Source organism: Meriones unguiculatus, chromosome 17 (assembly GCF_030254825.1).
Source record: "Meriones unguiculatus strain TT.TT164.6M chromosome 17, Bangor_MerUng_6.1, whole genome shotgun sequence".
In the NCBI taxonomy this organism is placed as follows: Eukaryota; Metazoa; Chordata; class Mammalia; order Rodentia; family Muridae; genus Meriones; species Meriones unguiculatus.
The window spans coordinates 50,538,200-50,544,199 of NC_083364.1; positions in this window are offsets into that span (position 1 = coordinate 50,538,200).

Genomic DNA, 6,000 nt, shown 5'->3' on the forward strand with positions numbered 1-6,000 from the left:
AGACTTATGAGAAAATGGCAACTTTCAATTCTCAGTTGTGTGAGTTATGGATCGATATTTCCTTCTAAGGAGTCATAGGTTTGGTAGTTTAGCAAAGGTTCTCTCCGGAGATGACATTTCAGCAGAAACCAAAGTGAAGTGAGGAAATGATCAATGAAAATATTTACAGGTGAAATCTTTTTAAGCCTAGCGAATATAAGGAGCAAAGGCACAGCAATGGAAATATACTTGCATGTTGAAGACATGTTATGAATATAAAATTACTGACTACATAGTTTAGTACTTTGACTGTATAGTATAGGAATCAAGGAACCTTCTGAGCAAAACCAAGGGCCATGTTTACCTCTCAGGGATTGTCATAGAAAAAGTTAAAAACCCCCAACTTTGTGACTCAACTGCCTACAAGTAGTTGGGAAAATTATGGCAGAAACTCTGTGTTGAATGAATATTGTTAAGAGACTACAAAACATAGAAGCCTGAGCAACTGAGCTAGCTACAAAGAAAAGCCACACTCACTACCATCAGTGCTGACAGATATAGATACCATTGCTATGGAGAATATGGAGAGGTGTAAGAAAAAAAGAAAATACACATTTTTAACTCAAAATTTTAGGATAGGCATACACAAAACTATCACATCTACTAGTTAATAGAGACAAAGAGAACTTTTAAAAAGGGTTATGTAAACACTACTCAATGACACACTACTGTTCGTATACATCACAGAGTTGTCAGGTATCACCAGGTACTTACTATAGCTAGTAGAATAAGAACAGATTCCTAATAATTCTTAATAAAAATAAAAAAACAGATTCCTAAAAGTTCTGCTACTGTCAGCCCAAATAATATAGCTCTGAAATGAAAATATACCTCTTTGTAACATTCTAAATAATTTTATCCCAAAGAATTGTACTTTTTTGAGTTGGTCAAATAAACTAATCTGCTGCCTTGTTTTTAAAAATGGAAAACTGTAAAGATTAATCTAAGGGATCTATCCTGATCAAAGGAAAAGTCTGTCATATTCAGGAGAGGGCTGACCATGTTATCTCTTTCATTTCCAAAGTATTGCCTATTGATTTTATAACATTTTGTAAAACATGCAATACAACTAAGGAATACAGGTTTAAACATTTTCTCCAATTTTCCTTTGAGACAGGGTCTCTCTTTGTAGTCCTAGCTGTCCTGGAACTTACTATGTAGACCAAGATTGCATCAAACTCACAGAGATCCTCCTGTCTCTGCCTCCCTAGTACTGAGATTAAAGGCATGGGCCACCATACACAGCTTCTCCAATATTTCAATTTAATTGTTTATTTTTTAAAGGGGAAATTGTGCATAGTTGATTATAACCTTAAATTATTTTCTAATTTGTATAGTCAAATTAAATTTCAGTGGGATTTCTTAGGGTTAAAAGTTATTATATTCTGAAATGGCAGCTTCTAATGAAAAGTTGATTTTCTTTAAGAACTGTAGGAACAAAGGAAAGAAGTCTTTCAAGGTAGGGAAGTAATTTAATTAAAGTGCAACAAAATCACGGACAAGAACTGTAGATCCACATTTTCTGAACTTCAGAGATTTACATGACACTTCCATTTGAAATTAATATTGGCTTACCATCCTACATCATAAGAAACCCCTTTTCTCTAAGTATTTATTTAAAAGGATCAAACAAAACCATTTTTTAAAGTGTCTGCTGTGTGGTGTGATCCATGTGAGATGGATCAGAGATTCTTGGGAACTTAACGAGGTATAACAAAATAGCCTCAATAGATGATTCTTGCCCAAATCGTTCTTATCTACTGCTCTAACTTGGACTGCCATCGTAAGTACTGGCCAGAGAGAGCAAGCCTAAGACATCATGACCCTAATTTTCTACACTCAGACGTCGCAATTGAGAATAAATAGCCTGTCAGAGGCGAATTCAATTTCTTTTTTTCACCCAAAAGACATAGAGCCAAATGGATAACTTTCTTAAACGCATTCATATAACCTAGTTTACAAATCTAAACAACGATAAAAGAAGTTACTATTTATTTCCATTATTTATGTTTATAAACAAGCAGAGTCACATCTCCGGTACAGAAATATGCTGCTATCTTTGGCACTCAATGAGAAAAATACACCATAGAATATATTTTACCATCTTAACCCCTTGTTAAACGAAAATGACTGGTGTGGTTGTACACAGTTAAAAGTCACATCAGTCACACCGTCAGAGAATCCAAAGGCATTGTGTGAACCCAGCAGACCGGGGGAACGTTCCAGATTTCAGTGAACAGAAACAGCTGCCAGTGGATTCGCAGCCATTACTTTCCCTTTCACTGTGAATAATTGTGTATCTATCAACTGAAAGTGAATTGCAGGATGTCATTCGGTTAAAGTCAGTCATAATGATAAAGTTGTCAACTGTCCCTGCTAGAAATCTAATGAAAAATTTTGAAGACAGTGAAGAATATAAATTTTAGCAAACACACACAAAACCTCTTTGCAAAAAAATGTTTTTCCAATAGTCATAGTCCAATAGTCATAAAACAGCACAAATAATATTCTTGCCCTAGATAATACACTTGGAGCTATGTTTCTGAAATGTAAGTAAAAATAAAAAATATAGTAAACCTTTAAATATTCTTGTGTGTGTATGTGTGTATGTGTGTGTGTGTGTGTGTGCTGTGTCTCTGTTTGTGTGTGTGGTATGCACATAGCTATGTGAGTGTGTGTTTGTGTATGGTGTGCACATAGCTGTGTGAGCTGTGTGTCCATGTTACACAGAGCAGGTGAAGAGCTCAAGTGTCCTGCTCTGTTCCTATGCCCTATTCTCAGGACACAGAGTTGTTTCTCTTCGAATTTGGAACTAGGGTAGCTACCAGCAAACCCAGCAACCCTCCAGTTGATGCTCCCTACAATGCTGAGGTAACAGATGTGTGCACAGCAACTTTTGGCTTTGTGTGTGGGTGTTGGGAATTTGAACTGAGGTCCTCATGACTCTGCAGAAGGAACCCTTACCCTGCGAGCCATATCCCAAACTCCTAAGAGTCTCATTTTTAAGATATATTGTGAAATTTTTTTTTAATTTTTATCAACAAATCAATGGTAAAAAATAATAATAATTAAAATTTTATCAGATCATTATTTGTAAAAATAAAATTGTATAAAAAACTTCATAAAGATGAGTCTGTAATGACGATGGCAAATTGAAACATTAACTATCCTTTAAAACTCATATCTTCAGAAAACATTTGACGTCTGTACCAGCTAGTTTTTTGTCAACTTGTCACAAGCTCGAGTCATCAGAGAAGAGGTAGGCTCAGTTGAGAGAAAGCCTCCGTAACATCCAGCATTTTCTTAATTAGTGATCAATAGGGGAAAGCCCAGACCACTGTGGATCGTGCCATCCCTGAGCTGATGGTCCTGGTTCTATAAGAAATCAGGCTGAGCAAGCCATGGTGAGCAAGCCAGTAAGCAATGCCCCCTCCATGGCCTCGCTATCAGCCCGGGCCTCCAGGTTCCTCGCCTGCATGAATTTCTCCTCTCGCTGCTTTGTGCTGATGAAGTGCGATGTGGAACTGTGAGTGAAATAAATCCTTCCTGCCTGAGTTGGCTGTGGGCGTTGTGTTTCATCACAGCAACAGTAACCCTAAATAAAACATCTTAGATATTTTTCATAGGATAACGGTAAATAAAAAAAAACAAGATTAAAAATACAATTTTAATATTTTAGATTCATAAATATGCAAGAGGGGGAGCAAAGTGAGTAAGTTACCACAGTAACTTCTAGGGCTGAGGAAGGGGTGAGAGCACTTGCTGCTCAAGCATGAAGATCTGAGTTCAAAGCCACAGCACGAAGTTCAAAAGGAAAGCTGGGCGTGGCCCAGCACATACATGTAAAGCTACAACTGTGGGGCACAGTCATAACTGGGGCTTGCTGGCCTAGCTCCAGGCCCGCTGAAAAAAAAACGTGTCTCATGAGATAAGGAGAAAGCAAGACACATCCTCTTCTGGGGCCTGTGCATGGATATGTGTACATGCATGTACAGGTGCTTTCAACACATATGCACACACACATAAACTTTCTGTTGTGTTCAGTTCATGGCTTTAAATAGTTTGTCATTATAGGAATTTATTTTTGTTTTGCCCTTTTGTTTATTCTTATCATTATTGGTTTTTTCCCCCTATGGAAATTCTGTTTTGTCTATGCACTCAGCGTGTATCAGGAATCCAGAACTCAAGATCAGTTACATGATTTACTCACTTCAAGCCAGCTCTCACTTGACTTATGAGATTGATGCCAGGACCACTTCAACAACAGCAATTTTCCAAGCTATAGCTAAGGTCTCGTCACCAGAAAGCTTAGAAATATCACTCAGCACCTCCCGTTACCTTCCAAATTAAAAAGTCCAAACTCACACATGGATGTTTTTCTTAACATTAAATGCCCTAGCAAGGCTGCTCCTCCCTCGGGGATGGGAGGTGGAGGGAAGGAAGTCAAAGAGCCAGCTATTGAGTTTGCCTTTCTTCCATCAAAATTTTAATGCTCTTGGCTTTCCTAACCTTTTTGTCATTAGTAGTCAACAACTACGCACTGTTTCTTGCTTGTGGCAATAATTTGTAAGGCAGAGCTTTATGGAGGGAGGTTAGGAGGTGCTCTTGGCTGGAGGAAAGGATGTGAAGAAGAAACGAGGGAAACACGTGTGAGATAGCCATGGGCCGGGGAGACAAACAGTGTCCTCCGGCATAATTCCTTGCTACTTAAGATTTCAGTGCAGCCACCCTTAACCAAGAAGCTATCTGCAAAGGGAAACTCAGCACGCTCCAGTAGGATGTCACTGGGTATATCAGCCATGCTCCGGAACAGACCCCATGCCCAGGAGCAGCTGGCCAACACAAAGGAAACTGCATGTTGTATTGTCATTGTTTTCTGTTTTTGTTCTGTTCTGTGGGCTTTGGGCTTCCTGGTTTAGCCTTACTGGGTTTTGTTTGTTTATTTTGATTTTCCTTTTTTTTTTTAATCGTTTAACAAGAAATTGGGTGGATAGGGAGGTGGGGAAGAAAAATATGCACATGTGTCTATTTGTGCCACTAATAAACACTCGGTAAATGAAAAAAAAACAAACATTAAAGCTTTCAAGCAAGGTCAGTACAAAAGAAGAAGGAAAAAGAAGAGGCAAATAACACTAATCTTGTTTTCTAAAGCCTCAAGGAATCATATTATTTTATGTTTACCTAAAAAATTTACATATATATATAATACATATACATATAATGTGTGAGCATTATATGTATATATTATAGGTAATATATTACCATGTATGTGTATATACGTGTGTATACATATATATGAGGTTACACTAACTCCACACAAGAACCATAGACTATATGACGAACATCCCAGTACCAAGCCTGAGAACCCTCTGTTTTAGTTCTTAGTCAGGAGACTAACGACGAAGGGGACTAAGTGACTTCAAAAACAATATAGGCTATTGTTGTCCCCCTGGTTGCCTTTCAAAGACTGAAGGTAAGTCCCTAATGCTGGAGACACTGAACTCTGAGGACATGGGGCTAAGATGATTTGAACTGGAACTGGATAGAACCTGAAAGCTTTCTCTTGTGCTCTAACTTTCATTGTTCTGAGAAGCACTATGCAAGCTGCGAAGGGAGGGAGACAATCAGTAGTCCTATGCAGCATGACAAGATATCCCTACAGGTGTAATCCGTCACTCGTAAGCCGGTAGTAACTAATGTAGGAAGGAAATCACGCCTGGTCCTGGAAATCCAACCTTCTCCCTGAAGTTAGTTACATCGTGGATCTCAGAGAACTTACAGGAAAATTTACTAAATCAGTATAATTCTTAAGAACATTCTAAAATTCGCCTTATGCCCACAGATAGGTGTGCCTCTCACCTCTTCTGAGAAATTTATTCTGACAGCAAACAGAGATGATTACAGAAATCATGAAAAGTCATAATGCAGAGATCGACACGTTGTGGGGAGCCCAACCCCAAT